Below are 12272 nucleotides of genomic sequence, written 5' to 3' on the forward strand. Positions count from 1 at the left end.
CACTCCCGCACAGGCCAGGCTTGGCGGGTGCAGAGTGTGCAGGGTTCGCGGTTCCGGGCTATTGCCAGGACTTCTTACTTGCTTTGAGCAGTACCACTGCTCGTGGGAGACCCAGGTAGTCAGAACAACAAGGCAGTCAGGTCCTCCGGGAATTGTGAGGTTGCTGACCACTGGAGACGCCGAGGTTTAGCAGGAGCAGGTTCGAGACTCGACAGGCCGGTAGGGCTGGGGCCAAATCAGTTGGTGTCTTCCTATTCTGATAGATACATCTGCCAGTGGATTTCTCACCTTGTGAATATCCCCCATGCGTCAGCAACATTCGGAAATTCTTTTCGTAGCTTTGCGCCGACGTGGACTTGCAGTACAAAAAAGCGGATCCGAGTAATGATTGACTTAATATCTAATGATATTTGAAACTTAATTTTGACACACAATCACCATTAGATTTGATCAATTGACAATGAATTTGGCAAAAAAACTCTTCAGAAAACTCTTTACATATTTATTCATGCAGAGTTATTAATTAATTTTCACGATAAGTTCTTCAACATGTATAACCAAATTTTTCAATGTAATTGTTGAGTCATTACATTTTAGGGTGCTCTCGTGAGGAAAGGAAGGGAAGTGTATAGGGAGTGAGGGACAGGGTAAAGGTGCTGTGACATATTGATATCATCATATTAAAATCAAAAAACGCCTTTACAAACACAATTATGAGAAAAAGTTCCCAAAATGACATCACTCATAGGTTCAAATCAATTCCATTAGTAAGGTCCTATGGTGTGTGGAAGTGGCGTAGTTCTACGTTTCGACCCCCGTAAAGATTAAAGGGTTAGTGCAAGCCTCATGCTGGGGTCTTCGTCAGGAAGGTAACTGGGAGAGCCTAAAAGTAATAATATATAGACTGGTTTCAGTTCATAGGGTGATTGTAAACATTATTACCTAAGAGGTAATGGGGGATTGATACATACATCAATAGACGATAACTGTCTGTAGACTTGGACGTCATAGAGACACGGCATCGCTCACGACTCCGCTGACGTCACCGACGCCCATAATAGGCCCACGCCGGCGTGATGACATCAGTTCCCTTTTTTTCCGCGTCGTCGACGCTAACGGTTCCGGGAATCTCAGTAGCTATACTGGTGACTTTGTTTTGTTTTTCTGTGTTTCCTGCTTCTTTTTTCGAGGAGCCTTGGGGGACGCGTTTCAGTTGAGTTTGGGAAATCAACTCCTTTACGCGTTTCCTCCCATACCCTTGATTCCTCGGGTTCTGAGGAAGATTTGCCAGGAACGGGCCCATGTCATATTGGTCGCCCCAGGTTGGCCAAGAAGGGTGTGGTACACAGATCTTCTCCACCTCTCCTCTCACCCGCCGCTCTGTCTCCCTCTCAGGGCAGACCTCCTCTCTCAGATGGAGGGGCAGGTTCTATACCCCCACCTCCAGACATTACACCTTCATGCCTGGAGATTGAACGGGGCAACCTGAATACCTTTTCTCTCCCGCCTGACGTGGTGGATGTCATCTTGTCAGCCAGGCGTGACTCCACTAAGTCCATCTATTCATATAGATGGTCAAAATTTGTCACTTGGTGTGGGGAGAAATCTATTGACCCTTTCAGAGCCCATTTGTCTGATGTTTTCCAGTTTGCCCTCTCTCTGGCGCAGCAAGGGCTTGCTGTTGCCACAGTTAAGGGCTATCTTTCAGCGCTGTCGGCATTTCTCTGCTTGCCTGACCAGCCATCTCTTTTTAAATCTCCTGTAGTATTAAGGTTTTTGAAGGGCCTCACAAATAAGTTCCCTCCTACTCCTTTCATTGTGCCTCAGTGGGACTTAAATCTTGTCTTGACCTTTTTAATGGGTGCTCCCTTTGAGCCTCTTCACAAATGTCCTTTGAGGCTTTTAACTCTTAAGACAGTCCTCCTCGTTGCAATAACCTCAGCAAGGAGGGTAAGTGAGCTTCAAGCTCATAGTTCCAAGCCCCCATTCTTGACCATTCATGCTGATCGAATGGTTCTTAGGACCAGGGCTGCTTTTCTCCCAAAGGTGGTGACTCCTTTCCACCTTGGTCAATCCATTACCCTCCCTACCTTTTATCCTCCCCCACACCCTTCCAAGGAGGAGGAGAGATTACACCGTCTGGACCCCAAGAGGGCGGTGTCTTTATATCTGGACAGATCTAAAGACTGACGGTTGGATGACCAGCTCTTCATTGGCTTTGCTGGCTGCAAAAGAGGAATAGCGGTCCATAAAAGAACAGAGAACTCCAAGATGGATTGTCCTCTGTATAAAGATCTGCTACTCTTTGGCCGGTAAGGAACCACCAGAGGGTATAAGGGCTCATTCTACAAGAGCTAAATCTTCAACCTCAGCATTGGCTAGAGGTGTTCCTGTAGAGTAAGCATGGGCGGATTTTGCGGATCCACGATTCACAAATTTGCGTATTCACGGATCGTGGATCCGCAAAATCCGCGGATTTTGCGGATCGGCGGATTTGGGGGCGGGGCTTCCATGCCAGGACCATCGTGCCAGATTGAACCCTGCCCTTCATATTTATTCAAGAAGACGCCACCGTTTTGTGCCATACCTCTACTCAACTGGAGTACTTTCTACTGGATAATCAGTAAGTGCTACCTCGTTGGGTAAATGTATAGTGCTTTTACTACACTACAGCTACCTAAAGTGCCCGAGAGTTGTCAACAGCGACCAGGTGTGTGTTACTATGCAATCGCGCCGAAGGGCGCAGGGGTCCCTTGAGTGACCTATCATAGTGGGTAAATGGCGGGAAGACGGTGCACACCTCGAGTGTGTGGGCGGGGCCAAACGGACGGGGCTTCCATGCGAGTGCACATGCCTCTTGTGTGTATAAAAGGTCAGAGACTGATCAGAGCAACAGATGTAGAGACAGAAGCTCCTGGTCACAGAACAGCACGGGGATTGCGCTCGTGAAGGTCAAAGATGCAAAGGCCTGTATCCAGCGTCACAGCTGATTTTCGACGGTATATTTGGGAAGAAGGCACACCTGCCCAGCCTCCACAACGCTCAGGATTGTTTTTGGGCTGATGAATGAGTCACTGAATTAAAGCTTCAACTAGGGCACATGCTGTATTGATATCTGTAAGTGCTTCCTGTTGAGGTGTAATTTTTGTGCCAGGACCGTCGTGCCAGAATGAACCCTGCCCTTCATATTTATTCAAGAAGACACCACCGTTTTGTGCCTGTTGTAACTAATTTACGATGGCGCCGGCAAGCTGCCAGCGCCGTCCTAAAATAGTTACTAAATTAGCTTCAACAGGAAGCTCTAATTTGTAAAATAAAGCAGGCGCTCGAGCCCCTGCTTTATCTTATCTATTAGAGCTTCCTGCTGAAGCTAATTAAGGAACTTTAGGATGGCGCTGGCAGCTTGCCGGCGCCATCGTAAATTAGTTACAGACCAGCAAGGCTTGAACTTTTGACCGAGGAATCCGCCGCTCGCGAATTGCGAATTTTCGGTAAATTCGCGAGAGTTCGCGGATCGCGGATTTACCGAAAATCCGCAAAATCCGCGATCGGAGCGGATTTTGCGCTCATGCTTACTGTAGAGGACATTTGTAGAGCGGCAACTTGGTCTTCCCTTCACACTTTCGCGAAGCATTACTGCTTGGATTCCGAAGTGAGGAGGGACGGCCACGTTGCGCGCTCTGTCCTCCAGGAATTCCTGGTTCAGAAGAGTGGACACCCTCCTCCGGGAGTGGGGACTGCTGTGGGACTCTATTCACAAGGTGAGGAATCCACTGGCAGATGTATCTATCAGAAGAACAAGTTACTTACCTTCTGTAACGCTTTTTCTGGTAGATACAGTATCTGCCTGTGGATTCCTCACTGACCCACCCGCCTCCCCGTTGTCCGCTCTTCTATACCGGAGAATCTGTGTTGTAAATATTTTATGGTCAAGGAAAATGTGTTATTTCAAATGTTTTTTTATATTTATTTTACACTGTGTGTTGTACCTTGACTATTGTGTACTGTGTATACTATGTATATATCTACTGTCATTGGTCCGTCCGTGTGCCTCGAAGGCACAGAAAAAAGGGTGGAACTGATGTCATCACGCCGGCGTGGGCCTGTTATGGGCGTCGGTGACGTCAGCGGAGTCGCGAGCGATGGCGTGTCTCTATGACGTCCAAGTCCACGTCGGCGCGAAGCTACGAAAAAAAATTCCGAATGTTGCTGACGCAAGGGGGATATTCACAAGGTAAGGAATCCACAGGCAGATACTGTATCTACCAGAAAAAGCGATACCGAAGGTAAGTAACTTGTTCTTCTTAGCAGCTGCATGGCAGGTCTTCTCGTTTCTTGTTCTTCTTTCTTGTTTCGGTATCTGGATCTGAGGAAGGAAGGCTCAGGGAGCTCCTAAATACTAAATTTAGGGGTGTTGCAGGTAGGGCAAGAGCAGGGACCAACAGGTCCCTGTCCTGGGGTGAGTACACCCCCTAGCCTGCTCCTCTTCTGTGAGAGGGGGGCAGGACGCTAGCTGGGATTGGGCAGGGATCCCCATCTACAAGATGGCCGGAGCCCGGGGTCGTGCTTCACCTCGCTTCTTCACCTGAGGGGTGGAGTTGGCAAAGGTTGGCACACCCCCCTTCCTGACGTAGTTTTTCCCGCCAGTCTTCCCGCCAGAGGGGGGGTAGAATGGGTGGGGGCCAGTTGCTGGGTTCAGCAAATGGTCTTGAGAAGCTCTGAGGCGGTATGCCTTTGAAGCTTCCCCCTGTCCATCCTGGGGGAGGAGACATAGCACCTCGCCCAGGATGTGCATTGTTGCAGGCCCAGGAGAGCGGGGCGCTCTCCACCCAGGGGTCCAGCAACATGTCTGCTCTGTGGCAGCCTCTGCAGCCACTCAGCCCAGACGTGGATTGTAGGTTAGGTTTCAGGGGGCATCCCTAAGATGCCCTCTGTAGTGCATTTTACATTAAATCCCACACTGGCATCAGTGTGGGTTTAATGTGCGGAGAACTTTGATATCAATGTTGTCAGTGTTCAGTGTAGCCATTACGGTGCTGTGGAGTTCGTAATGACAACCTCTCAGCACCATATACTCTTAATGGCATCACTGTACTTAAACAATGCCCAGGAATGGCCCTGGGTACTGTAGGGGCACGGGGCTCATGCACCCATGTCCACACCACTGGGATAGGGCACCCAGCTAGTGGGGTGGCTGATGTATACCAGGGCAGTGGGGTTGTGGCCATGGCACACAGGGATGTGTGCCATGTCGACTCTTTGCTTAGTTCTGCACCTAGACACTCAGCCTGCAAAGGCAGTGTGTGAGTATCCGGGTACAGGGCCCCTAAGGGTGGCACAATAAGTGCTGCAGCCCCTAGGGGTCTTCTCTGGTCACAATGCCCTGGGTACCTAAGGTACCATTTACTAGGGGCTGATATGTGGCCAGAGATACCAATTGGGTTTAGGCTTTAGTATAATTTTTAGGGAAGAAACACAGGCCCTGGGTACCTGATTGGCAGGGACCCAGGGCACACCTAGGAAAAGTGCAACAGGTATCAGGCAAAAAGTGGGTGGGTACTGCAACAGGAACTCACTTTCTCACACAAGCCCCCCCCCCCCCAGCCCAAAGGCTAGGAGACTCGGCCAATGCTGGGAGAGTCCCTCAATTATTTCTGGCTAGGAAGAGTTGCGTAAGTGGTTTGCAAGTTGCAGGGCCTACTATGCCTTACATCTTTCTTGTCCAGGTCACTCCCTTTGGGGAGTTGGCCTACTTTATCATTTGCAGGACCTAATTCCCAAAGCTCCTGTCCCTGCTCTTTAGTGTCTTCATCCCATCTTTTTATTTTGGGCCCGGAGGTGCCTACCTCTGTAAAGTCTAAGTTAGCCAGGGCAAGGCCCAGCTTACCCACAGATGCTACCCACAGTTTGAGCAACCCCACCATGACCAATAGGGTCAGGGGGCCTAGCTTACTATTTGGCAGGGGGTTAGGCCACGATGCCATGGATAGGGCTGCCATAAAGGCTAACACCCAGCAGAGGCTGCTGACCACTGTCAGTGCCCAGAACCACACATTTAGCTCCTGACTGGCAAGTGAAGGGGCTATTTTACAGGTCAATTTGGGTCCTGTCTGTCTGCCTGTTGTTTCGGGGTGGGGGATCACCACACTGGGCAGTGAGCACCCTTCCTCCACCCATTGTTCTGCCAGCGAGGAGCCACCAACTCAGGCTGGGCAGTTGCCTGACTAGTCAGGGCTTTGTGTTGGCTAGGGGGGCCTTACTAAGGTCAGGTTTGGAGTTTTCCCTCACTGGGATGGAATCCCCCTGGTCCTCTGTAACTGTGGCTAACAGTTGCCCACCTTTCCTATCCTGTTCCTTTTTTCTCTTTTGGGGCTCAGCTGCACTGACTGCAGGTGGCACCCCCCTAGGCTTCTTGGTTGAGGCCTGGCATTGAGCTAGTGCCTCTTTGACTCAGATCCACCCCTAAGTGGTCATTCCCCAGGAGACATCAAGGGGGAGGTCTTTACTGACTACCACCTTTCTCCATCTAAGGGACCCAGCTACGACTAGGGGCACTACAGCCACAGGCCTAACAGTGACTCCCCCTGGGACAGCCCTTACTCTTCTTGTTTCTCCTGGGACATATTGGTGAGGTAGTTCCAACCTGTCATTTACCACAGTGTGACTGGCACAAGTATCTCTTAGGGCAGTGACTGGGACTCCATTCACCAGTAGGTGGTGGAAGTGTCTACTCCCCTCTGGGCTCTCCAGCTCGCCCTCTTGCCCCATTCCCCAGTTGAAGGCTAGGAGTACTTCCTCTTCTGAGGACCAATCCTCCCAAGTTACACTGGCAACCCCTGGGAATACACTAGTCACCCCTGGAGTTGTACTAGGGACCTTGTTCTTAGGACAGCTAGGGTCCTTGGTGTGGTGTCCTGTCTTCTGACAGTTGTGACACCATACTCTGTTGGGATCCCAAGTCTTACCCTGGTACCCTGGCTTGGCTTGTGAGGTGTCTTTGGGCCCACCTTCCTGGATAGGTTTTTGGGGGGCTACCTCGGACTCCTTACTTTTCTCCTCAAGAGGTTCACTATCTCTCTTCTGGGGAGGCTTTGTGACCCCTTCTTTTTGGTCACCCCCAGTGGACGTCCTAGTTACCCTTGTTTTGACCCAATGGTCTGCCTTCTTTCCAAATTCTTGGGGAGAGAGTGGACCCAGGTCTACTAGATACTGATGCAAGTTTTCATCATAGCAGTTACTTAAGATGTGTTCCTTCATAAAGAGGTTGTAAATTCCATTAAAGTCATGCACATTGTTTCCAGTTAACCAGCCACCCAGTGTCTTTACTGAGTAGTCTACAAAGTCAATCCAGGATTGGTTCTGGGTTTTGTGAGCCCCCCTGAATCTAATTCTGTACTCATCAGTGGTGAGTCCAAATCCCTCAATCAGAGTGCTCTTCATGAGATCATAGGAATCTGCCTCTGGCCCAGAGAGGGTCAGAAGCCTGTCTCTGCAGTTACCAGAGAATAGTTCCCACAGGAGTGCCCCCCAGAGAGGTTTCTTTACTCTTCTTATTTCACAAGCCCTCTCAAAGGCTGTGAGGCACTTGGTGATGTCATCATCTTCCTCAAATTTAGGGACAATCCCTTTGGGGATTTTAGGGTCAGAAAGTTCTACCCTATCCTCATTTTTATTATTGCTGCCACCATTGATGGGTGCTAAACCCATCTCTTTCCTTTCTTTCTCTAGAGCCAGGAGTCTGGACTCTAGATCCACTCTTTTGGCCAGCTTTGCTAGAAAGATGTCCTCTTCACTGGGGGTTTTCCCAGTGAACTCTCTGATAACTGGTCCACCTGGGTGACCCCTAGGTTCCCAGATGCTGATTCTGGAGTTCAAGGGTATGGGGGCCCTTTCCTCCCTACAGATGATTGGGGGAAGGAATTATCCTCCTCCTCGGACACCTCTCCCCCTTCTGTCTGGTCTTCACCATGTTCAGAGGGGTGGCCTTTAGCATACTCAGCCAGGAGCTCCTGGAGCCCTAGTGTGGTTGGATGGAGGCCTAATGGTATATTTTTAAGTTTACATAAGGACCTCAATTCCTTGAAATTCAAGTGTAAGTAAGGTGTGAGGTTGAGCTCCTCAACCACCAGGTCCATGGCGTTATCTTCACTAATAGCTGGGTTCTGTTGAGGCATTCTAACCTGACAGTTCTATCCCTCTATCCTGACTATAGCGACTTTTATTTTTCTAAAATTCTAATGGGGCTTAAGCAAGGCCCTACAAGACTTTTAGTATTTTGGAAAAACCAATTTCAGAATTCTTAAAGGCAATTTGAGTTCTGTCGTGTGATCAGATGGTAACCAAGTAGTCCAACAAATGCAAGTTTGTATCCCACCGCTGATCCACCAATATGAGAAAGTGGCTCTATATATACTGGACTAGAATGGAGTACAGTGTGTATAGAGTCCACCAACCCCACAGGTATAACAGAGGTAAAAGTCAGAACTGACCTTACTCTCCAAAGTGGTAGCTTGGTCGAGCAGTAAGGCAGTACCAGAGGACAGTGTAAAGCATTTGTTGTACACACTCAGTCAGCAAAAGGTTTCACACACTCAAGGACTGAACTCCAGGCCAATTGTTTTTATATCCACAGATATAGTTGTTTTATTTTCAGAACCAACATTTATAAAAATATACTTTTCTCGTTATGAGTACTCTCATGTAATTACTTTGCAAAGGAGCAATAGAGTTTGTGTGCGCAATTAATACTTTATTGACAGTAAGCAACACAATCCTAAAACACACTATAGCATTGAGCTCAATGAGTTTTCCACATATACGTACAGTTGATTACTATACAGATGACTTTAGTAGTCCCAGGGCTAGATCCTAAATTCAGTCCTGGGGTCTAAGCTGAAACCAGATAAGCAAAAACGTTTTAGTTACTGTAGTGAATTTTCATGAATATAAAGCGGTTTTAAAAGTTCACACTTAGAAACTTTTCAATGTAAATCTGACAATGTTATTCAATGGGAGAAAATTCAGGTTGCAGGTAAGGTATGATTGCGTTACTTTTGTAATCCAGCACTGGTCTCCTGGGGCCAGCACTGGGGTCTTAACTTAAAACAGGTAGGTAATTGCGTTTCAGTATTTCGTATGAATTTTAAAGAATATTTCAAGTTTTCAAAAGTAGACCTTAGAAGAAATTTCATAGAAAAGCAGACAATGGGTTCCTATGGAGAAAATGCAGATTACTAGTAAACCCGGTACGGATTACTTTTACAGTTCAGTACTGGGATGAAAGGTACAGTACTGACTTCTCCCCTGATCACAGGTGAGTAATTCGAAATTCGTTTTTCGGCTGATTTTAGATGAATATTTTAAACTTTCAAAACTTCACACTTAGAAGATTTTTCAAGTCAAAACCAATCAATGTTATCCTATGGCAGGAACGTGAGTCATTGGTTTCCAGGTGAGTACTTGACTGGTGAAGTTAAGGGTCTGGGCATAGACTCAGGGGTCCCCCAGGGTCAGGTAGGTACAGTTAGTACACCCTCAGCGGCACAGGGGCGGTCGGGTGCAGAGGTAGTTAGGCCCAATGTTATCCAATGAGAGGCAGGGGGCCTTCGGTTGGTGGCTGCTGGTTAGCAGGCCACGTGGCTGTGGGAGTTGGGCTTCTGGTCACTTGCTCAGCGCAAATGGGGAAGTAGAATAGGGTACAGGTTGCACTGCCAGGGGCACTCGGGCGGCTGGGTGCAGCGTGCTTTTGAGCCGTCGGTCGCTCAATGTTATCCAATGAGGATCTTGAAAAGGGAACAAAGGCTGCAGGCTCAGGGACAGTGGATCTTCAGGAGTAACCAACACTTTGAGGGGTCAGTTGGGATCTTGGAGGATAGGTAGGCACCCAGGAGTTGGGCACAGGGGGCTGTGGGGCGCCGGGTGCAGGGGTCCTTTGTCCTGAGGCTGCAGGTGTCGTCGGGGTCGTCGAGGAGGGTCCTTGGGCACTGGATTCCGAGTCAGAATCGCCGGGGGGATGTCCTCAGGGTCTTGGTTCACTCCAGCACAGCACAGGCCAGGCTTGGCGGGTGCAGAGCATGCAGGGCTCGCGGTTCCGGGCTGATGCCAGGGCTTGTTACTTGCTTTGAGCAGTACCACTGCTCGTGGGAGACCCAGGTAGTCAGAGTCACAAGGCAGTCAGGTCCTCCGGGGTTTTTGAGGATGCTGACCACTGGAGACGCCGGGGTTTAGCAGGAGCAGGTTTGAGGGTCAACAGGCCGGTAGGGCTGGGGCCAAATCAGTTGGTGTCTTCTTCTTCTTAGCAGCTGCACGGCAGGTCTTCTTGTTTCTTGTTCTTCTTTCTTGTTTTGGTATCTGAATCTGATGAAGGAAGGCTCAGGGATCCCCTAAATACTAAATTTAGGGGTGTTACAGGTAGGGCAAGAGCAGGGACCAATAGGTCCCTGTCCTGGGGTGAGTACACCCCCTAGCCTGCTCCTCTCCTGTGGGAGGGGGGCAGGAGCCTAGCTGGGATTGGGCAGGGCTCCCCATCTACAAGATGGCCGGAGCCCAGGGTCGTGCTTCACCTCACCTCCTCCACCTGAGGGGTGGAGTTGGCAAAGGTTGGCACACCCACCTTCCTGACGTAGTTTTTCCCACCAGTCTTCCCGCCAGAGTGTGAGTAGAACAGTTGGGGGCCAGTTGCTGGGTACAGCAAATGGTCTGGAGAAGCTCTCAGAGGCGGTATGCCTTTGAAGCTTCCCCCTGTCGATCCTGGGGGAGGAAACATAGCACCTCGCCCAGGATGTGCATTGTTGCAGGCCCAGGAGAGTGGGGGGCTCTCCACCCAGGGGTCTGCTGTGTGGCAGCCACTCAGCCCAGACGTGGATTGTAGGTTAGGTTTCAGGGGGCATCTCTAAGATGCCCTCTGTAGTGCATTTTACATTAAATCCCACACTGGCATCAGTGTGGGTTTAATGTGCTGAGTGTGTAACATCATATCTGTAAGACATTAGTTAGTGATTGATTCCTTACCGCCCCACCCATCCTCCCCATTTTGCGAACTGATTACTAGGGTTAAGGTTATCCCTTTTAGGGCCCTAGTTTCAATGCACCAGTGGTCAGTATCTTGCATGGCTCTATGTTCCTGGTGCGGAAAGTCGTGTACAGAACTGACGTCAGCGCGCATGGGTGGCGCCTAAGTACACTCCGTGACGTCATCTCTGCGCTGACTACGCCAGGGACGGACACGGAGCCACAGGACGCCACCTACTGACGCGCAGGGCTACAGCTAAGCAAAACTTTCTGAATTCAGTCTGACGCCTGGGGATATTCTAAGGTAAGGAATCCAGCACTAACTAATGTCTCTTACAGATATATCGTTACACATGTAGTAACTTGTGCATTTGTTCCCTTTCCTTCCCTTTTGGCATATTGGCGGATGGGTTATAGGTACTTCGGTGCCCTTATGCTCTGGTTGCTCCAGGTTGGGGCCTACCTTGTCCCGGACTATTTCCCCTTTATTGTTTTTGGTGGGGGTTGTAGTCCTGCTACATGTTGTCATGACATTTTTGCATATGTTCTTTGTCTCCCGGGGGGCTATCTCTGTACTGGCAGAGTTGCTGCTCAGGGCTGGGCTCTGTTCTTTATTCTTTTCCCTGCCTTTGGGTACTGCAGTGTCTGGCATTGCTCTTCATGGTGTTCCTCACCATTCCTTTTTTCACTTTTTCTGCTCTTTCGCACACTGTTCCTATACTCTCACAGTTTTGCCCGCTGGCTCCTCGTTGTGGCGCGGAAAAGTTCTCTGAAGAAAACTGACGTAGGCGCGCCGGGGTGGGACTTGCGTGACCTCGCTGGCGTCACATAAGCGGACAACGCCTGGACGGAGTGGCATGATGCCGTCCCCCGGCGTGCAGGGATGCTGTGGCAAAAAGTTTTCCAGATCCAGTCTCACGCCTGGGGATAATTCTACATTAAGGAATCTGTGGCTAGAATCGTCTCTACCAGATACATGATTACCAAATGTAAGTAACTCGTACCTCAGGCCTGCCATTGCAGAGCCTGTGTGCAGTCTGGTACTGCCATGTCGACTTGGTAAGTACACCCACTTACAGTCCCTAAACCTTCCCTTTTTTTACATGTTAGCCACCCCTAAGGTAGGCACTAGGGCTAGGCACATTGTATGTGAAAGGTAGGACATGCCCTGATGTGTGTAGCATGTCCTGATAGTGAATTAAAGCCAATTTCGTTTTTCACTATTGTAAGGCTACTTGTCCCCATAGGCCAGAATGGGCAGT

This window comes from Lissotriton helveticus, chromosome 6 (genome assembly GCF_964261635.1).
Source record: "Lissotriton helveticus chromosome 6, aLisHel1.1, whole genome shotgun sequence".
Lineage (NCBI taxonomy): Eukaryota > Metazoa > Chordata > Amphibia > Caudata > Salamandridae > Lissotriton > Lissotriton helveticus.